This window comes from Balaenoptera borealis (genome assembly GCF_965194805.1).
Source record: "Balaenoptera borealis genome assembly, chromosome: 12".
NCBI lineage: Eukaryota > Metazoa > Chordata > Mammalia > Artiodactyla > Balaenopteridae > Balaenoptera > Balaenoptera borealis.
The window spans coordinates 5,823,532-5,845,828 of NC_138869.1; the positions used below are offsets into that span (position 1 = coordinate 5,823,532).

General features: G+C 46.2%; 1 protein-coding gene across 1 annotated transcript in view; it reads left to right on the forward strand.

Moving 5' to 3' along the window:
* Positions 1 to 30: 30 nt before the first annotated feature.
* RAB7A (RAB7A, member RAS oncogene family) overlaps positions 31 to 22,297 on the forward strand; it is a 70,359-nt gene continuing 48,092 nt past the window's right edge. The window contains exon 1 of the mRNA XM_082345323.1: positions 31 to 222. The gene's annotated coding sequence lies outside the window, so the exon portion shown is untranslated. The remainder of the gene's footprint in view (positions 223 to 22,297) is intronic.

Genomic DNA, 22,297 nt, shown 5'->3' on the forward strand with positions numbered 1-22,297 from the left:
TACTTCCGCTCGGGGCGGCGGCGGTGGCGGAAGTGGGAGCGGAGCCGGAGTCTTGGCCATAAAGCCCGAGGCGGCGGCGGCGGCGGCGTTGGAAGCTAGGACAGGCCGAGGAGCCCGCCGGAATCGGAGCTTGGAGTTTCTTTCGCTCCCATCGTCCTCTCGTCTTCTCCTCGGCGGAGCCCTCGCGACGCGCCCGGCCCGGAGCCCAGCGGAGCGGCCGCGGTAAGTGGCGGCCCGGCCCCATCCCCCTCCCGGCCCTCGGTCGCCGGTGCGCGCCGTCCGCGTCTTGGGCAGGCCCGGCCCGGCCTCTTGGGGAGCTCCGTGTCTTCGGGCCCGGCGGCAGGCCGGCCGAGCGTCCGCGGGGGTGTCAGAGGTCGCCGGGTGTGACCCCGGCTGGCGCCGCGCACGCCCGTTTCCCGGGGCGTCCAGGCCCGGGACGGCCAGGGCGACCTGGCCTGGGCGGCCCGGCACTGGGGCGGCGGCCGAGGGCGGGGGCCGGCCGACCAGCGGCGGGGGCGCCGCCCACCCTGCCCCGGTGCCAGGCAGAGCCGCGTGCCCGCCGTCCGGTCCTACCAACGCGGGTGAGGGTCCCCGACGCCGCGAGTCCGCGGAGACCCGGGTCACGTGCCCCGGGCTCCCTCGGGCGCCTCGGGCTCCCGCGACTGGGAGCTTTTTAATCACAAAGACGTTACGGTGAGGGGTGGAAGAAGTTTCCAAACTTGCTGGGGGAGAGACGGTGGCTGGTTGCAGAGCTGTGTTTGGTTCGGACCGCGGCGGGGCCCGCTTAGGGCGTTCAGTTCGGGCTTCCCCGAAAGGAATGGTTCGCAAAACTAGGAAAATTGAAAAAAACAGTAGCAAACATTGGAGCGGTTACTGCATGTTAGGCAGCGTGGTGGTATTTCTGCACCGATTATTGTATTTAATTCTCCGAATAGACTTCTCAAGTACCATTATTGTGCCCACTTATAGATAGGGAAATGGAAGCTCGGAGAGGTTAAGTCATTTGCCCAAGGTCGCAGAACTGATAAGTTACGGAGCGGAGATTGGAGTCCAGGCACCCAGACTCCAGAGCACTGTGCTCGGCCTCTGGATTGTACTGCTTTCTGATGCCCCTGAAGCTTGTGAAGTGTCTTTTGCCACTTGGTATCTGCCTCTCTCCGCCTCCTTTCTTTCAAGTGATGTCATTTTGGAAGCCTTTTCTGGTGGCATTAATTCTGCCTTAAAACCATAATATTCTATTTGCAGTTGTGAGTTTCAACACCCTTTTTTGTTTTTAAATAGTGTAGCGCCAGTAAACTGGGGGCTCTAGTATCATAACAGAGTACTCAATTGAAGTTTGAAAGTTTTTGTTACCTACGTCTTTTGTCAAATGAGTTGGGCTGGCAGTCCTGCCATGTGGACCTTTCCTGAAGCCTTAGTGCATGGGTGTCCAGCTAGCTGGTTCTTTCCTGTTGAAAATACTGTATCTTCTCTTTGGATTCCAAAAGAACAGGCTCTTGTCTCTTCCTTGTGACTGAAGCAGCTGATTACCCGCATGACTTCTCATCCATGGATTGATAAAGTCTCCTATTGGTGTGCTTCTCTCTTCAGACTTAGGAGAGTTTGTTCAGATTTGAGTCTAAGAAGTGGAAAGTGAGTTGTGAGTACTTCTTCTGAAGATCCTGTCCAAGCCCTGTTGTAGTCTGATTTCTTTTTTTTTTTTTTTTTCTTTAAACTTTGTTACCCAGCCTGATATACTTAAGTGGGTATTAAGTGTGGTAGCCTTAAGTATTGTTTCCATTTAGAGGAGTGTAATGATGAGTAGCGTTTCATCCTTTCATCAGATGTTTTGAGTATCTACCATGTATCAGGCATTGCCTATTGACTCAGGGAGATAGGCCTGGTTCCTATCCTCAAGGAATTTAAAGATGGTGAGTGATCATGGCTAGGAATTCTCTTGTGGAATGGCTTGGTGGTAGAATTTGAGATTTTTTGTAAAGGGGAGTTATTTTTCATCTCAGCAAGTGCATCCAGAGTAATCCAGGCAGCACGGTGTTCTGGGTAACTTGAAAGCTTTGCTCATTTTAACAACAGCATTTGATTTGGTTTGCTTTTGAAGAGAGTTCGTAGAAGATAATATCATAGTTTCTGAATTGGTCGTGTTTTTTGAAGGGTAATTTTCATCTCTAAACTTGTTCTACCTTTTGCTCGCCAGCATTTTTTGTTGTTCACTGAGGGAGGGGGTTGGTGTCACTGTCATCTTACAGTGCGAATGTCAGCTTCGGGGGCTGTCTGAACAGAGGTGCACTTGGCAGGCTGGGGCTGCTGCTTCAGCCCACAGTGAAAGTTTCATGTGCCGCCTCCCCGTCTCAGTACCAGTATCATCCTAGATAAAACCCTCCGCCACCCCACGTCCCACAAGTCCTCTGGTTCCCCTTCTTGAAGAGGGGACGTGAGTTTTGCATTTGTGGTAGAATTTCAGGAGTAGACAAATAGAAGGGGGAGTGGAATGTAGAAGATACTCTAAAACAGCTTTATTTGGACATTTTTTCAGGTAATTGTTAGCAACCTCATGGAGCAAAAATATTTCTTGGTGCCAACCAGGCCTAACCCCCTGCCCCAAACCCCATAATCAGAGAGCATTGCTTTATAGTACAGTGTGGCTTTGAATCCAATTCCTGACCCCACCACCAAGCGAAGCAAAAGGTTTTGGTTGTTTGATTAGCTTTTAATAAATTTCCAAAGGGACCTGCGCTGAGAACATCCTTGCCCTTAGGTTTGGCGTTAGTCTTTCTATGCAAAGGTGTAGCAAACCCAAACCACACACGTGGGAGAGTCGTTTTATGCACTGTTTCTCTCTGAGATTTGACGTAAATATTTACCATTATTACTGTCGTGAGTTGTCTAGCTCTCCGTCTGCGTAATTCACATGTGGCTAAGGAGAACTCGCCCGGCTGTTGGTCTGGGAGTTAGAGGCCGGGTGTCCGGGGAAGTCAGGAGGAGTCCTCCTGCATGAGGCCCAGACGGTGGTTCACCCGGCACTGATGTCATCCCTGAAGGAGGCTGGAGCTCGGGAGATTAGCTCCCCCCACTTCGCTGCTCCTGGCTTTCTGCTGCTTCCTGTCTCCCCTGTAAGGTGGCGGTTGTATTCCCGGCATCTGTTCCTCTGCGTGATCACACCTGCGTCTGTGACTGCCGTCTGCTAGAGCTGTGTGCTTCTGTCTGCAGTTTGCTGCAATGTGTTGATCTCTTCAGTTATTTGCTCTCGCACCTTCCCTGTATTTTCTGCTTTTTCCTTCCTGCATATGGCATTAAACACAGAAAAATAGTTTGCACTTATGTTTTAAAACTTGTTAACGGTAGTTGGGGTTAGTGTGATTTGTGAATCAAAAGTAAGCGTGATGCGGTGGGGGAAATCAGAACAGGCTTTTTAGCACCGTCTCCGACTAGTTTCAATTTTAGTACTCCAGGCTGTGATTTCAAAAACAATTTAAGAATAGCTACTTGCAGAATGTCTCCGTGGGGGAGGAAGAGAGCTTGGGAGTTGGTTCCAGTGGTGACATGCAGTATTGGCCTTGCTCGTCTCCCTGAAGATGCAGGGGATCTCAGGCCCCCCCCACCCCGGGGCTCTCTGTTTTGGTGATGTCATCACTGCCTCGGAGATCAGTCTCACTGATTCTGTTGTCCATTTCCTGGTTGTTTAGGACTGCTTGCTGTCCGGACAGAGCAGGTTTGAGCAAGCCCATCAAGGGAGGCAGGGACCTTGCTTGGCTCTCAAGTGGCCTTGCCTGCGTGCCCACCCCCAGGTGCAGGGAGGCGCCTTCTCTGGTCCACCCTCTCACAGCTAGAGGGCTTGCTCTTACTACTGCCTTTCCTGGGCTTAAGCTCAGCTCAGTTAAGGAATACTTTAAAATTTCCATTGTGAAGTAAAAAGTTACATCATTGGTTTCCAATCTTGGTGTGCAGTTTTAATTTTAAAAATTTATTAACATTTGAGTTGTTTGAGAGTACACAACTAAGCTACTATGAATTAACCTTTAAAAAACCTGATTGTAACAGCACAGACTTTATGAAAAATAGTGCCTCTTACATGTGTTATTCAGTCAGGCTACCGACAGTTCTCTGTGTACTTATAGGTCCAGGGGCCCCAGAAATAACTCTGGGTCGTTTGGGCAGCCCACAGGTTAAGAGCCACGTTAAAGTCCTCCAACCTGTCCTGTTCAGGTGATGGTTGTTAAAGAGCATTCTTTTTTTTTTTTTAATTATTTATTTATTTATTTTTGGCTGCATTGGGTCTTCATTGCTGTGCGCGGGCTTTCTCTAGTTGCGGCGAGCGGGGGCTGCTCTTTGTTGTAGTGCACGGGCTTCTCATTGCGGTGGCCTCTCTTGTTGCGGAGCACAGGCTCTAGAGCGCAGGCTCAGTAGTTGTGGCTCACGGGCTTAGTTGCTCCGCGGCATGTGGGATCTTCCCGGACCAGGGCTCGAACCTGTGTCGCCTGCATTGGCAGACAGATTCTTAACCACTGCGCCACCAGGGAAGTCTGCATTCATGTTCTGTAGAAACTTTTCCTACATGGTATTTGTCTTTCAGTGTTTTTTAATGTTTGGCTAGTGCTTAACAGTTCACATAGGATTTCACCTGGTGTTCACAGCAGCCCTACAGGCTTAGAGGGTGGCCCAGCCTGGGTGCTCAGGTGGCCCGGCTACTCTAATGCTAGTCTGGGTATCCTGAAACACAGCTGAGGCTCTTTCTGATGCACCAGCCTGGCTTTCTGATTATTCATGATTGCTGTAAAGCAGTCAGCGTTTGACTCCTTATAAAAATGTATCTTTCTTCCACTACTTTTTATTTAAAATGACATTTCTCTTTTGCTGATTATTAAATGAGCCATTTCTTTAAAAAAAAAAAAAATACAGAAGTAAAAAGAAGAAAAATTCAGTTTTCTACTACGAGGAAGACCAGAGTGTTAACTGGTTATTTTATTCTTACGAATGTATACTTTAATACTTTCCTTTAATGAGATTGAATTTTTAAAAGACGGTATGAGAGATTAACTTTGGAGGGCCCTGGATATTCTTTGGATCCTTTGACCTGTGGGACCCCTCTAGATAAACACTCAGTGGCGGGAAGCTGGGATCAGGAGACTAGCTGTATTTTTCAAATATTTAGTGGCAACAGGTGAAGAACCTGATGCATTCAGTACCATAATAAGGTTTTTTTGCCGTGGTGACAGTGGATCAGTAAGTTGTTGCAACTTGTCATTTCTACATCTTAGTAAACTCTGAATTTGCAGTAGGGCATATGAAAAGCGTCCAGATAAGTGAACAACGTCGAGAGTTTTCATAAACTCAGAAGCCCCCTTGTGCCTCCTTCAGGTCGTTGTCATCCTCTCCTGCTGCTTTTTTTTTAAATGTTCTTGTTTTCCATTTACCTTTTTTTTTTTTAATATTCATTTACTTATTTAGGCTGCACTCAGTCTTAGTTGTGACATGCGGCTCTTAGTCGTGGCATGCATGCAGGATCTAGTTCCCCAACCAGGGATCGAACCCTGGACCCCTGCATCGGGAACTTGGAGTCTTACCCCCTGTACCACCAGGGAAGTCCCTCCTCCTGTTGATTTTTAACACTGTAGTTTAATTTTGTCTGATTCGGACTTTGTGTACATCATACACTGTGTACCCTTTTGTATCTGTTTCTTTGAGTCATTGTTGCCTGTGAGATTTTCTGTTGGGTGCAGTGGTAACTCCATTTTCATTGCTCAGTAGTATTTGATTATATGAGATACCGTAGTGTTTTTATTAACTTACTGATGGGCATTTGGCTAGTTTGTAGTTTGTGGCTGGTAAAAATAATGCTGTATCGGGACTTCCCTGGTGGTTCAGTGGTTAAGATTCCACGATTCCACTGCAGGGGGCACGGGTTCAACCCCTGGTCAGGGAAGTCCCACATGCCACGCGGTGCGGCCAAAAAAAAAAAATGCTGTATGAATATTCTTGGGTTTGTCTTCTGATGACTATATGCACACATTTTCATAAGTTAATACTGAGGAGTGGAAAGTTTTAGCGTGTGTATCTGTATGTTGCTAGGGCTGCTATAACAAATACCCCAGACTGGGTGGCTTAAACAACAGAAATTTATTTTCTCATGATTCTGGAGCCTAGAAGTCCGAGATCGAGGTGTTGGCAGGGTTGGTTTCTTTAGAGGCCTCTTTCCTTGGCTTGTAGGTGAACGTCTTCTCCTTGTGTCCTCATATGGTCTTTTGTCTGTAGGGGTCCGTGTCCTAACCTCCTCTTACAAGGACACCAGTCTGATGAGGGCCCACCCTCATGACCTCGTTTAACTTTAATCACCCCTTTGAGAGCTCCATCTCCAAGTACAGTCACATTTTGACATTTTGAGGTACCAGAGGGTAGGACTTCATAAATTCTGGGGGGGGTGGGGTGGGGTGGGGGACAAAGTTCAGTCCGTAACGGTATGTGCTGCACCTTGGTAGACACTGCCAGCTTTCCAAAGCTGTATACCGCTTTACACTCCCATCAGCTGTATGTGTGAGTTCCAGATATTCCACATCTTTGCTGGCGCTTATTTTCATCTTGCCCTTGTGGTACTAGCATCGTACCTCCCTCCAGTACCAGCATGGGCAATCCTTGAGGGGGTGGGGAGGTTGTTTCTGGAGCCATATGTGTCATAACTTGAGACTGCCTCTTGTAAATGCTTTTTAAATCCGTTGGGGATAGACAAGCAGAATGACTTCAGTCTAGTGAGCAGTTAGCCCCCCTTAGTTGCCCTTATGGGTTAGTTTTTGCATTTATAATCTGGACTCATTCCTGGGGATGGAATTGACTTCAAAGTGTCACCTGTAGGGTATAAATCTAGCCATGGTAGAGAGTGCTTTCATTGAAATCCTTCTTTGGTGTGACACTTGCGTCCTTAAAATATTGGATTCCCTCATACACGTGCTAGGAATAGGTCTGTTTTGCATGTTCTGACTGACCATTTAGATACTAGTTGGTGTTTGACCAGCCGCTTTCTGGCTGCGTGATCTTGAGCTTTGTGCATCCACTGTAGACCTCGGTTTGATTGGAATAATATTACATGCCCCTGCCCCTCCCCCAGTCTAATCTCCTTGAGGGCAGGGATGAATCATTATTCTAGCATGGATCTTGAAATATTACTCAGTAAACTTAAAAATATTTTTCCAGTTCTCACTTTGGACACTGTTTTACTATTTGTAGCTTTGTAAGTTTTGCTTCTGGGCCAGTGATTAATATGGATAGCCTTCCTGAATGATAAATTATGTGTTCTCTGTTCATTTGACACAGTTTCATTGTCTACTGTAAGAAAATACTGCTGCCAGTTGTGGGGAGTATCAAATAAAAAACACTGGAGGTTTAGGAATAATTGTAAAAACAAGACAGGTGAGAGTCACAAAAATGCTAGAAGTGTTCAGTGACTGGGTTAGGTGGTGCTGAGTAGATTTTGGATGAATTGATATGGAGGGGAGACTTGGGAAAGCCATTGTAGTTGGAGGGAATGGCATAGCAAACGAATGGAGATGGGGGAACGTAGGGCAGATGGAGGGACTATGGTACCTCAGATTGGGGAGTGGCAGTATGTATGGGGGCCAGACTGGGGTGGGGAGGGGACGAACTCCAGTGCCATGTTGAAGGATTTATGTTTAACAAAGTGGTACTTCACTGGGTGGTGCTAGGATAGGGCGTAATCCTTTCACTTGAACTTCACAATCCTATTGGGTAAGACTGATGGTGTCTCAGTTATGGATTTATAGTTTACCTGAAGAAACACACATTAAGGAATGAGTGGGGCTAGGACTGAAATACAGGTGACATGCTTAAACCTTCGAAGAGGTACTTGCTCAGAATGCCTTTAACACAGGCTAAAAGTAAGAGCTGGTTTGGGGGGATGGGCTGGAGAAAGAGAGCAGTTAGCTTGGTTTTCTTCTTGAGCCAGCCAGCCCATGTGGACACTTCTTACCAGTTTATGGGCAATGTTTTATTGGCTAACTGCCTGAGATAATCTAGGGTTCATATCAAACGTTCAAACTATTGAAAAATAGTTGTGTGTAACCCTCTCTTGTTTTCCATTCTGTCTTATCAACAAGTAAAAAAAAAAAGGCACTGTCGTCGTGTTCTGTTAATACAGACTCTTAGCTCTTGGTTTGGCACCTGCATTTAGAACAGTGGGAGCATCATAGTCAAGAATCTATTGATCCAGGGGCTGCAAGGTCCTCGTAACAAGAATTGCTTTCCAAGGAACTTGATTCTTTGAGAAAGTGGCTTTAGTTTTTCCCCTCCCCACACGTGAATGTGATACCTTGAACAAAGTATATATATACACACACACAAATAATCCCTTTATATATTGTAGAGCTTAACGGTTACCTTGTTGATGCTTCACTTCCAAGTTCAAACTAAGCAGCATTTGCCTTGTCAGAATCTTTTTTCAGGTGCAAGACCAGCCTGAAAGAATATACTCAGTATCCCGACTAGTGCTCCATATTCCAGGTTGGCAGATGTGTCTTTAACCCCAAGAATGGTGAGAAGAATAGCACCTTCTTTTTTTCTTTTTTTTTAAAGATAAGTACTTTTTTTTTAGAAAAATTAATTTATTTTTAGCTGCGTTGGGTCTTTGTTGCTGCGCGCAGGCTTTCTCTAGTTGCGGTGAGCGGGGACTACTCTTCGTCGCCGTGTGCGGGCTTGTCACTGCCGTGGCTTCTCTTGTGGAGCATGGGCTCTAGGCGCACAAGCTTCAGTAGTTGTGGCTCACGGGCTCCAGAGCATAGGCTCAGTAGCTGTGGTGCACGGGCTTAGTTGCTCCGCCGCATGTGGGATCTTCCCGGACCAGGGCTTGAACTCGTGTCCCCTGCATTGGCAGGCGGATTCTTAACCACTGCGCCACCAGGGAAGCCCAGAATAGCACCTTCTGTGGAAGAGAATAGCCCTTGTAAATTTTAGTGATCGGTTTTATTTAAGTGTTTTTTTAAAGTGTTTTTGAAAAGAGGGATGCTTTGACTATTCTGTTTCTTTTGAAATGTAAATTTCCAGGTAGTGAGTTTTCCAGCAGCATCTGACTGAATTGGCTAGGTTTTTCTATAGTAACAAATAATCTCAAAATGGCCAGCGTGTTCAGTATGGATTTTCCAGGGGCTCTGTGTCATCCTTACTCCAGCTGAAGAAGCAGCCACAACAGTGTGGGACGCTGTTGGCTGTCTTGGCAAAGTAAAGGAGAACTGTTGGAGGGTCTTGCTCCCGTGGTTAAGTGTTCCAGCCCAGAGATGACACGTCACTTCTGCTCACAGCTCACTGGTTAGAGTGAGTCACACTGCACAGGGGATCAAGAGGCACTTGACTTGGAAAGCACAGAGTTGGAAATATTGGAGAAATGGTGCTAGTTTTACAGTGGCTGGCTTCCGTGGGTAATAGCTGTTGGGGAAAGTGCCTCATTTGTAGATTCTTGTTCCATTAGCTAGTAATTTAAATGCAAAAAAGGATACCAAGTTACCCATAAATCTTCTCTTACAAATCAGCTTCCTATCGTAAGAAATCTATTTCTTTTAAATGATAAGTGGGATAACCTCAATTCGAGTGCCTTGCAGTATCCTTCACACGAAGTAGGCGTGAAAGGAACATTTGATTGTGAGCCCTCCCTTGCCTTCTACGTTGTCAGTACCCTCGCCCAGCCCCCCCATCCTTCTTGTGAAGTGCTACCAGATAGTCTTGAAGTGGTCCTTAGGGCCCATTCCTTCCCTGGCCACAGAACCCTATGTTTTTCTACACACAGTGTCTCCAGCTTGTCTTCCTGGCTTTGTCCTTTTGATGCAGACCCTGTGTTGCCCTGACTTGCTGTATTTAACCTTTTCCTGACCACACTTTGTTCCCTGCTTCCTACAGTTTGGTTCCTGCCGCTCCCCTTCATCTCTGTGTTTTGTCTGTTGGCGTCCTGCCTTGCTCAGGCACTGCCAGCTTCCTTTCCTAAGTATTTCCCATCATATTCCCACCTTTCACTGAATCCCTGGGACCTGTATATGTGTGTCTGAAACACGTTTTATAGATGTTTTACCTGCTCTAGGAGAGGGTCTTAGGGTAGATCCCAGACTTATTTATTTAAACCAATAAGCCTTTTGCAGTGGGCGGGCACCGTGCACCTTGTGGGATCTCAGTTCCTGGACTAGGGATTGAACCCGGGCCATGGCAGTGAGAGTCCTGAATCCTAACCACGAGGCAACCAGGGAACTCCCACATCCTAGACTAATTTATGTTTTCCCTCCAAAGGTAACCGGATGAGAGAAAGAACTAAAAATCAGTTCCCCGAGTGGCTTTTGATAGATACGTATACACACACGTTTGTTGTGCTCCCTGCTGAAAATTCCTCAGCTTGATGGAAGTTGGGGGACCAGAAGCCGGAGGATGGTGGAGGCTTCCTTAAGCAGGGCCCCGGGGTGGGTCTCAAGGGAGCTGCTAAGCTTCAGTTTCCACTGCTGGAAAATGGGAGTACACTGGTCCCCCCTTATCCCCAGTTTCACTTTCTGCAGTTTTGGTTATCTGCGGTCAACCATGGTCCGAAAATATTAAATGGAGAATTCCAGAAGTAAACAATTTGTAATTTTAAATTGCGTGCTGTTCTGAGTAGCATGATGGAATCTCGCGCCGTCCTGCTCCTTCCCACCTGGAATCCCCAACCGTCCACATTCTCCGCTCCAGACGTCCAGGCCTTGACACTGTCATGGCCCCACCATCTGGGACCGCTCCAAGCGATGGTCCTCCTTTAGATGTGTAGTCAGAAGGCCAGCAGTGGCACAACGCCATTTTATCCTCTCACGTCACAAGAAGAGGTGGGATGAGTACAGAACAGTAAGATACTTTGAGAGAAACCACATTCATATAACTTCTGTTACAGTATAGTGTTATAATTGTTCTGTTTTGTCCTTAGTTATTGCTGTTAATCTCTTTGCATGCCTGACTGAAAGTTAAACTTTATCATAGGTGTGAATGTATAGAAAGAACAGAATGTACAGGGTTGGGTACTGTCTGTGGTTCCAGGCATCCCCTGGGGTTTGACCGTACCTCCCATGGATAAGGGGGGGACTAAGTACCCACAGGATCCTTCCTATTCTATTTTCTCTGGCTCTTGCTTATACTACAGTGGCTCGTGCAGTATCCTCACTGGCAAGATGACATCGTGGAAACGTAAAGGACCCTTTCAGCCACGGAGAAGCTGTCACCTATGTGGAGCCCTGCTCATGCACTTCTTTAGAGGAGCAGGGGGACCTCACTGCTAGGTGGCTAGATTTTTCCTAGAATGACTTGTTCCTCAATTACAGAAGCAGTGTAGAAGTCTTAAAGTGAATGGTTCTCTGTCGTCCTTCCGATGGTTTGGTGACCGTACTTCCAGACTTACATTTTTCTGTTTAAAGGGGGTCATACGGTGCACGCTCTGTGTCTCTTGCTTGTTAAAGACTTCACTCGGCACCCGTCCTTGTCGGTGCCTGCTGTTGCTCGTGGCTGTGTGCTGCTGCTGCTGGCATAGGCTAACCGTCCTCTCAGTGAACACTTCGGTGACTTCTCCCTTTTCTCTGTCACAGAATTATTTACTGTTTATCTTTGTCCACTTACCTGATTGTTTCCCTGAGATATAGTGGTTATACGTACTTGAAATTTGGTACTCATTACTATAGTACCTCCAGGAAGGTTGTGTACTTAATATTTGTAGTTGGAGAATTCTATTTATATAGTTGCCAATTGTCAGTTTTCTTACTGTTTGCCAGTTTAACTAGTGGGGAAAATTTAAATGGTGCCTCATTGTTTAACATTTCCATTTCTTTGATAAATGGATTAAACTTAAAAAAAAAAAAGATTAGCCATTTATTTTTCTTTTGTGAATTGGCTTTTGTTCTTGAAAGCCCAGGTGAGGGTTTAAAAAATATAGCAAGGGACTTCCATGTTGGCACAGTGGTTAAGAATCCGCCTGCCAATGCAGGGGACACGAGTTTGAGCCCTGGTCTGGGAAGATCCCACATGCCGCGGAGCAACTAAACCCGTGCTCCGCAACAAGAAGCCACTGCAATGAGAAGCCCGCACGCCGCAAGTAGAGGAAGCCTGTGTGCAGCAACGAAGACCCAACGCAGCCAGAAATAAAAGATAAATAAATTTATTAAAAAAACAAAAACCATATATATATATCAAGAATGGTTCTTATATAGTAAGAGTATTTTTTATATAGGAAGAATGTCAACTCTTTTTCATGTGGCAGTGTTCCTGGCTTGTTTTCTTTTGGCTTGGTTTGGTTGATGCTGTGTTTTTGTAGTATAGAAACTTTTCTGTAGTCATATCTGTCAATTTGTTTTGTTTTCTGGGTTTCATGTTACACTTAGACCTTCTCCTTTCCTAGGACAATAGAAACAATGGTTATTTTTTTCCTAGTACGTAGCACGTTTGGAATTCTTCTGTATGACGTGACGTCAGACTCTTTTTTCCCAAACGCGTAGTTGCCCCAGTATTTCGTTGTATTGTCATCCTTTCCTCACTGACTAGAAATTTTTTTTTATCACACAGATTTCCCACCTACATGTGTCTTTTGTGAATGCTTCTGTTCCATTCTTTGTTTCTGGGACAGTGCCGCTGTCTTGCTTGCTTCTCTGCTTCATGATACGTTTTCATAAATTAGGCAGCTTTCCATCTTTCATAGAACTCTGTTGAAGCTGTGCTCAAAGACCTGTTTGCTTCTGATTAAATTGGTGCTCCTCCTACGCTTGTCCTGTTTTCTTGATCAGTTTGTCTGGCAGATTGATTTATCAGGAAACTGAGAGGAAGCCTTTTCCTAAGATGCCCTGGTAGGGGGAAGGAGCTACCTCCAACCCACCTGCCATGTGTCTGGGACAAACACCATATACTTGCTCATTCAGTCAGCAGGTTTTATGGAGCACCTACTGCGCCACAAGCTCCCGTACAGCAGGAGTTGTACAAACAGTAGAAAACCTCGTTACTGAGCCCCGGAGAGCCTTGGGTTTGGGGGGCAATGTGCGTATCTTTTCATCCTTGTGTGTATCCCTGTTGCCTTGTGTAATGGGTTGGAAAGCAAGTATTGGGTTTTAAACTGTGTTCATGATGCTTTTAAGCATTTCATGTTTTGCCATCTCTGGTCTTTTCTTGCAGTATTTGAGCATACACAGTTACTTCATAATCGGCACTCTGGATGGATTTTTTTGTTAAATTTTATTTATTTTTTGGCCATGCCATACTGCGTGGTGTGCTGGATCTTAGTTCCCCAACCAGGGTTAGTACCCATGCCCCCTGCAGTGGACGTGTGGAGTTGTAACCACTGAACCGGCAGTCCCCTGGATGGGTTTTTTTTTTTTTTTTTAAATGTATTCTTTTAAACGCATTGTTTACTTTGTTTATTTATTTATTTATTTTTGGCTGTGTTGGGTCTTCGTCTCTGTGCGAGGGCTTTCTCTAGTTGTGGCAAGCGGGGGCCACTCTTCATCGCGGTGCGCGGGCCTCTCACTATCGCGGCCTCTCTTGTTGCGGAGCACAGGCTCCAGACGCGCAGGCTCAGTAATTGTGGCTCACGGGCCTAGCTGCTCCGCGGCATGTGGGATCTTCCCAGATGAGGGCTCGAACCCGTGTGCCCTGCATTGGCAGGCAGATTCTCAACCACTGCGCCACCAGGGAAGCCCCCCTGGATGGGTTTTTATTGTTAACTGTTCTTGTCTAACTTTGACAAGTTAGATTTTTCTGTCTTTCTTAGTGGAGGGTTGTTCATAGCAGATTCCATAAGAATGTGCCAGGCTTGGCATGCATTAAAATGTTTCTTTTTACTAATTTTCACAGATAAAGAGTAGACCATTGGGCCAGTCTTTGTTTTCAGGGCTTTTGAGGAAATGTTAGCCGTCTGAATTGGGAAGAACAATTACCTTTTTGACAGAAAAAGTACACTGGGTCAACCAGTTCTTTCTTTTTTCTCTTGCTTGTTATCTTCTAAAGGTGTAGCTCATCATTTGTGCGTGTTGTGATATGAAGTCCTGTCCGTGTCTCCTGTGTTGCAGGTACCCACGGTCTGCAAGGGGAGGGGGGTGAAGCCTGGTGCCCAGGACCCCTGTTAGCCCAGTGGAGAGGCCAGGCTGCGTCATCAAGAGCCCTGGGGGTGGGGGCAGGTCGGGGCGGGAGAGGAGGAGCTCGTGTGGGCCGGTCCTGCCAGGTACCCCCTCTCTGGGCACACAGTTAACCAATAACTTCACCCGTAGCTGTTCACAGGCCAGAGTCAAACCCTACGTGTCTGAATCTGAGAACTAAGTTGGTTTTTGGCTTCCTGTCCCCGTGGTGCGGGGGTGGAAGTGCGGTCTGTAGATGCCTGAGCTTGCAAAGGCTGCGCCGGGCCAGTGCCACGCTAGGGAAGTGCCCAAGGGGGAGGCGGCTCCTGTCCTGGGGGGGGCCTCCTGTTGGCTGTGTGACACTTGAAGAGCTACCTACAAAGGGGATGATGTCATATGAAGAACGATTTGATAGGAGGCTTCCGGACAGGTGAACAGGCGATGATGTACTTGATCAGTCCAAAAGGAAACCTGGAAAACAAGTCTGTGTGTCCTCTCAATCCCTCCTACTTAGAGATGACCATGAGCCCTTTAATTGCTTGGTTTTGACTTTCCAAGCTGACATTTCGTAGGCTTCAAGCTAATAAACACAATGGAAGCATAATTTGTTCTGTACCCCTTTTTAAGAAAATCTAACTGCATTTTAGAAGGTCTGTTAATAATACATGTAAGTCTGCCTGGTATGTATTTAATGTATTCTGAATATGTATTTTGAAGTAGGGGCAGAGTATTTTCCCTACTTGGGTCATTTTTTGGCTGAGAGAAGTGCACGGAGGGGAGAAGAGAAGTGGACCTGTGACCTTCCAAACATGTTGACGTGACAGAACCTGGAAGCAGGCTGTGAGATTCCGGGCCTGATTGACTGAGACGGTGGTAGGCCTTGAAAACGAGGGGGGAGGATCGGGACTGAGAGCGGGCCTGGAGTGCAGCGGTGTGCACGTGACTTCAGGGGCGGCGGGCTTCGCGCTTTCAGCTGCGTTATTCCAGAGCCCAGGTAGCAAGTACGTGATGGGACTGAAAGCAGGTCTGTGGTACTCTTGTTTTCACATTAATCACATTTTGTCATGGCAGCCTATCCATACTTACATGTCGAAAGGGAAAGGACAAGAAAGCGCAGAGGAGATCATTCTGGGTGAAAGGATTTGCAGCTGAAATAGCTGGGGCGTGAAGCGCCGGAGCCCAGCCCAGGACGATGGCTGTGGCTGTGAAAGCGGGAGAGCTTGTTGGGCAGGTGTTGGGTAGCTGGGGGCTGGGCGGGGCAAGCGCAGTGGAGTTGGTGACGGAAGGGAGCAGGGCGAAGTGCTCCCGAAGAAAGGAGGGACCAAAGGTGCCCAGGCAGTGCTGCGTGCTGCGCTGCCCTGGTCTGTATCAGCTTCCAGTGACACGGAGAGGTTCCCAGCTTCCCCTTGCTGCTCGTTGGTGATGACGTCGCGCTCAGGGCCCCTGAGGGCCAGCTCTTGGTGCAGTTTTCCTGTTATTGTTGGAGGAACTTGTTTGGTGGGAATTGCTGGCTGTTAGCACATCGGTTTTTCACATCGTATCCCCTGGCTTACCCACTGGTACAAATTGCCTCAAAAATGGCGTGTTTTATTTTTTATTTTTAAAAATTTATTTATTTTATTTATTTATTTTTGGCTGTTTTGGGTCTTTGTTGTGGTGCTTGGGCTTCTCATTGCGGTGGCTTCTCTTGTTGGGGAGCACGGGCTCCAGGTGTGTGGGCTTCAGTAGTTGTGGCGCACGGGCTCAGTAGTTATGGCTCACGGACTCTAGGTGCGCGGGCTTCAGTAGTTGTGGCCCACGGGCTTATTAGTTGCTCCACGGCATGTGGGATCTTCCGGACCAGGGCTTGAACCTGTGTCCCCTGCATTGGCAGGTGGATTCTTAACCACTGTGCCACCAGGGAAGCCCAAAGGCATGTTTTAGAGAAGGTTTCTGGAGTGAGAGCTAAGTACTTCTCCTGCACAGAGCATTCTTTGTATTTTTTCTTATGTATGTTTCCAGAAAATATTTCTTTTAAGATAAAAGAAGGTAAATATTCTAGCAAATGTCCAGGCTCCTAATGTGGTTAGGGTTAGGGCACGGAGTTGGAAGTATTAACTTCAGCTGCAGCCGCAGGCACTGGGAAGTTGTCCCCGGAATAAAGACTCTAGAAGTAGATTCTTTGTCATGCTCCTGTCAGCCACCTCTTAATAACTACGTTCCACCCTAGTGCTTCGAACGGTACTTAAACCCTGGAGCAACTAGGTTGATGCTGAGGTCTGTGCTGTGAGATGAGATGAACTTTGCCTGCTGCCACACACTGTCTCTCTTACTGTGGTCGTCTTCTGTGGTCACAAGAGGTTTAAGGAAGGAGTTACATTCAAGGAAGAGTGACTCATCCTGATCCTTCACCAAAACTAGAAAACAAATCGTACCTTATATTTGGAGAATATGCATGTACTTGGCATTTTCTGCCGAGAGAATTAGCAGTGATTCAAGGGCTTGAATGAGTTTGGTCAAGGTCTAAAAATTGGACTGAGTCACTGATATTTAAATTAAAAGACTGTAGACTACAGTGATGTCACACAAAATGACAGAGTAGGAAGCTTTAGTGGCCGGTTCCTCTACCAGGTCAGCCGTTGAGCTGGAAAGAGTGGTTGGAATCAGCTGTTTTGGAACTCTAGGACCTGATTGGATGAAGCCTTCCTGAGGGGATAGTCTGCTGGTCTTTCCTACGCGAGTGGTGGGCTCACAAGTGGACAGTTCTAGCCCTGAACAGGCAACAGTCAGCAATCCTTGGAGAGTAGGAGAATCAGATTTCCAGAATTCCTCACTATAAAATACTCAAGAGTGTCCATTTCTTAACAAAAAAAATTACGGAGTATACAAAGAAACAGGAACGTGTGGCCCATTCACAGGAAAAAAAAAAAAGAATTTGACAGAAACCATCCCAGAGGAGGCACAGATGTTGGGATTACTAGTACAGATATTAAATCAACTGTCTTAAATATGCTCAAGGAGCCAAAGGAAACCATGGGCAAAGAAGTAAAGGAAATTTGGAATACAGTGTCTGAAGAAAAGGAGGGTATCAAGAAAGAGTAATTATAAAAAGGAACCAAACAATTCTGGAACAGAAAAGTGTAGTAACTGAAAGGAGAAACTTATTAGAAGGGTTTAAGAGTGGTGTGAGCAGAAGAATGAACCAGCAAGCGGAATGTTAAGACAACTGAAGTTATTCAGCCTGAGGAACAGAAAGAAAAGAATGAAGAGAAAGGAACGCAGCCTGAGTGTAAATGGATTAAACTCTCCTGTTCTAGCTTGGACTAATGAGGGAAGTAAGAGGCAGCCACGGCCCAGCCCGGGCCCGAGGCTCAAGGGAGAGGAGAGCTGAGCGCTCCATCATTGCAGCCGCCCGCTTCCAGGCCCTGAGCTGGAGCCGCTGAGCACGGTGCACCGGTGGGGGCGGTCCAGCCCCTGCCTCCCAGTCTCGCTCCCCGTTTCTGTCCTGCGTGTGCCTGACACCCCGGCTTCCCGCCGCCCGGATGCCTGCTCTCCGTTTCCTGCGCTCAGACCCACGCCTCGGGGTCCAGCTGGACTTCACCTCCTTCACGAAGCTGCCCTGATCCCTCCCACCGCAGGTGAGCATGGGCTGTGCTCCGTGTCCTCCTTGGTCCCTGTGAACAGGTGGCTGCACTGTAGTTGGGCCCCTGTCTCGTCTCCCCAGCTGGACTGGGAGCTCTTCAGGCAGGGTCTGTGTCTGATTCCTCTTGGGGAGCCCAGTGGTGCTTGGCCTGGGTTGTGGGCACCCCAGGGAGAAAACCGCACATGCAAAGTGTCAGTGGGAAACTGAGCAGTTCAGTGAGTAAAGTGCAAGGCGTGGGCGGTGCTGCAAGGTCTGCAGGGGGCCAGTCACACAGGGTCCTGAGAGCCCAGTAAGGAACTGGGACTCGCTGGGGAGGGGATGGAAGCTGGCGATGGATTTCAAGGAGCGCAACACTGGTTGACCGCACATTGGGCTGCTCAGCGTAAAAAAACCAAAACTGGGGAGATTAAGAGGTGCAGCAAATCCCCAGCCCGTCCCAGTCCTCCTCTTGCTTCCCCAGCTGCGCTCTCAGGGTGTGGCACGAAGGAGGAGCCTCTCTGATGGGTCAGGTGCAGACTCATGGGCAGGGTCACCGAGCGTTGAAAGGCTGTACACACAGCGCCGGTGGGCCGCGCAGCGTTTTTCGGGCTTCCCGGGAGCCCACGCGGGAGCTCCCAGACGGACATCTGACACACACATTCACCACCTAAAATGGAAAGACCAGGTTCCTGGGAATCTGGAACTTGCTTTTTAAAAGGCACCTTTCCATCATCCCCTCCACCCCTCTGGGCTGCTGTGTGTTATCAAGACTCCTCCCTGTGGACCCCCCAGGATGTCTGGCTCATGCGGAGCTCCCCTAGAATCTCAAGCTGCTGAACAGCCCATGCCTTGGTCAAGCCTCTTAAAAGGACTGCTCCATGCCACTGTTATAAAAAGGAGAAATCACAGTGGAATACAACTTCCGTATTATAGTCAGGGAACTCGACTATACAGGAAAGTGACCCCAAGCCTCTTTGGGGGGGGCACAGCCCCTATCACTTCTCTGACTCTCCACACAGGTTGGTTCATGGTGCTTTGTTATCCTATAACGAACCTCTTGCTTGTAATGAACACAGGCTGGGTTCTCTGACATAAAGCATACTGGTGTTTTCTTAGGTCATTTTTTCAAGGTAATAGAAATAAAAACAAAAATAAACAAACGGGACCTAATCAAACTTACAAGCTTTTGCACAGCAAAGGAAACCATAAACAAGGTGAAAAGACAGTTATGGACTGGGACAAAATATTTGCAAACAGTGTGACTGACAATGGCTTAATTTCCAAAATGAATAAATAGCTCACACAACTCAATAACAAAAAAACAACCCAATCAAAATATGGGCAAAAGACCTAAATAGACACTTCTCCAAAGAAGACATAGAGATGGCCAATAGGCACGTGAAAACATGCTCATCGCTAATTATTAGAGAAATGCAAATCAGAACTCCTTATACCAGTCAGATTAGCCATCATCAAAAAGTTCACAGGGCTTCCCTGGTAGCGCAGTGGTTGAGAATCTGCCTGCCAATGCAGGGGACACGGGTTCGAGCCCCGGTCCGGGAAGATCCCACATGCCGCGGAGCAACTAGGCCCATGAGCCACAACTACTGAGCCTGCGCGTCTGGAGCCTGTGCTCCGCAACAGGAGAGGCCGCGACAGTGAGAGGCCCACGCACCGCGATGAAGAGTGGCCCCCGTTCACCGCAACTAGAGAAAGACCTCGCACAGAAACGAAGACCCAACACAGCAAAAATAAATAAATTAATTAATTAAAAAAATTATTAAAAAAAAAGCTTACAAATAACGAATTTTGGAGAGGGTGTGGAGAAAAGGGAACCCTCCTACACTGTTGTGGGAATGTAAGTTGATGCAGCCACTATGGAAAACAGTATGGAGGTTCCTCAAAAAACTAAAAATAGAATTACCATATGATCCAGCAATCCCACTCCTGGGCATATATCCAGACAAAACTCTAATTCAAAAAGATACGTACACCCCAGTGTTCATAGCAGCACTATTTACAATAACCAGGACATGGAAGCAACCTAAATGTCCATCGACAGATGAATGGGTAAAGAAGATGTGGTACATACATACAGTGGAATACTACTCAGCTATAAAAAAGAATGAAATAATGCGCTTTGCAGCAACATGAATGGAACTAGAGATTATCATACTAAGTGAAGTCAGAAAGAGACAGAAAACTACCATGTGATATCACTTATATGTGGAATCTAAAATATGACACAAATGAAACTATGAAACAGAAAGAGACTCACAGACATAGAAAACAAACTTATGGTTACCAAAGGGGAAAGGGAGTGGGGGAAGGGTAAATGAGGACTTTGGGATTAACATATATTATACAAACTACTATATGTAAAATATATAAATAACAAAGTTCTGTATAGCACAGGGAACTATATTCAATATAGTGTGATAAACCATAATGGAAAAGAATATAAAAAAGAAGGTATATATGTATAACTGAATCATTTTACTGTGCAGCAGAAATTAACACAACATTGTAAATCAAGTGTACTTTAAGAAATAAAATAATTAAAAAAAAATCTTCATGCTGTGGACTTAATGGAAAAGTGCCTGGAGGCTGGAGGAGCTCTGTTGATTTTTTTTTTTAAAGACCTTGATGGCCAGCTGGGCCAGCATCACTTTAGTGAAGTTACCTTGGCCAGTGGTTTTGAGGAGCTTTGAATAGTCCACACGAGCCTCCTTGTCAGCAGGGAGGCTTCAGTGAGGCCCTGCACCATGGTCACCTGCTAAGTACACTAACTGACAATATTAACCAACAATGCTAATTATACTAACATTGCTAACTACCTCGTTTTATTGCAGTTTGCTTTATTGCGCTTAGCAAATATGCATTTTTTAATATCTTTATTGGAGTATAATTGCTTTACAATGTTGTGTTAGTTTCTGCTGTATAACAAAGTTAATCAGCTATATGTATATGTGTATCCCCATATCCTTTCCCTGTTGAGCCTCCCTCCCACCCTCCCTATCCCACCCCTCTAGGTGGTCACAGAGCACCGGGCTGATGTCCCTGTGCTATGCAGCAGCTTCCCACTAGCCATCCATTTTACATTTGGTAGTGTGTATATGTCGGTGCTACTCTCTCACTTCGTCCCAGCTTCCCCCTTCCCCAACCCCACGCCCTCAAGTCTGTTCTCTACGTCTGCGTCTTTTTTCCTGCCCTGCCACTAGGTTCATCAGTACCGATTTTTTTTTAGATTCCATATATGTGCGTTAGTATATAGTATTCGTTTTTCTCTTTCTGACTTAACTTCACTCTGTATGACAGACTCTAGATCCATCCACCTCATTACAAATAGCTCAGCAAATATGCATTTTTTACAAATTGAAGGTTTGTGGCAACCCTGCGTCAAGCAAGTCTGTCAGTGCCATTTCTCCAACAGCATTTGCTCAGTTCAGGTCTCTTTGTCACATTTTGATAATTCTCAAAATACGTCAGACTTTTTCATTATTATTATGTTATAGTGAATTTTGATCCGTGATCTTTGATGTTGCTGTTGCAAAAAGATTACAACTCCCTGAAGGCTCAGAGGATGTTTGGTAGTTTTAGTAATTAAGTATTTTGAAATTAAGGCCATGTACATTTTCTTAGACATAAAACTATTGCACACTTAACAGACTACAGTATAGTGTAAACATAACTTTTATATGCACCCAAAAGTTTGTGTGCCTATAAAATGCCTAAAAGTTTGTGTGCATATAAAGACTTGATTTAAGGCGGTATTCACTTTATTGCAGTGGTCTGGCACCAAACCTGCAGTATCTGAGCTGCCTGCATACTACCTGTGCTAACCAACTACAGTAACAATACTAATTATATTAACAAGACTAACTATGCTAATGATACTAAATAAAAATTTTTTATTTCCAGGAAAAAAATGAGAAAAAAGAAAAAATGAGCTAAAGATCAAATAAAGATTATCGGTAGATTTCACATCAGAAACCTTGGAGGCCAGATGGCATGGTTTGATGTATTCAAAGTATTGAAGGGGAAAGCTGTCAACCAAGAATCCTATATCTGGCAAAACTGTCCTTCAGAAATAAGGGAGGAATTAAGACCTTCCCAGATAAACCAAAGCTGAGAGAGTTCTTTACCACCAGACCTGCCTGCAGCAAGGGGCTCGTCCTACAAAAGCTGGTGCTATTGTAGCTGGTGTTAAGAGACTAACTTACTTAAAAACCCAATTGTTAATCCTTTGTTGGGGGGCACACAACATAAAGATGTAATTTTGTAACATCAGTAAGTGAAAGGGAGGCGGGTCAGAGTTGTATAGGAACAGTTCTTGTATGTTTTTGAAGTTAAGCTGGTATAAATTGGCCTTATACTGTTACTAGGATGTCAAATGTAATTCCATGATAACCAGAAAAAAAGACGAGCCATAGGATATATGCAAAAGGAAATGAGAAGGGAATTAAAATGTTTCGCTATAAAAAATCAGTTAAGGACAAAAGAAGATAGCCATACAGGAAATGAGGGACAAAAAAGCCATAAGGCATATGAAACACAAACAGGAAAATGACTGAAATAAGTACTTCGTTATTAGTAATTCCTTTAA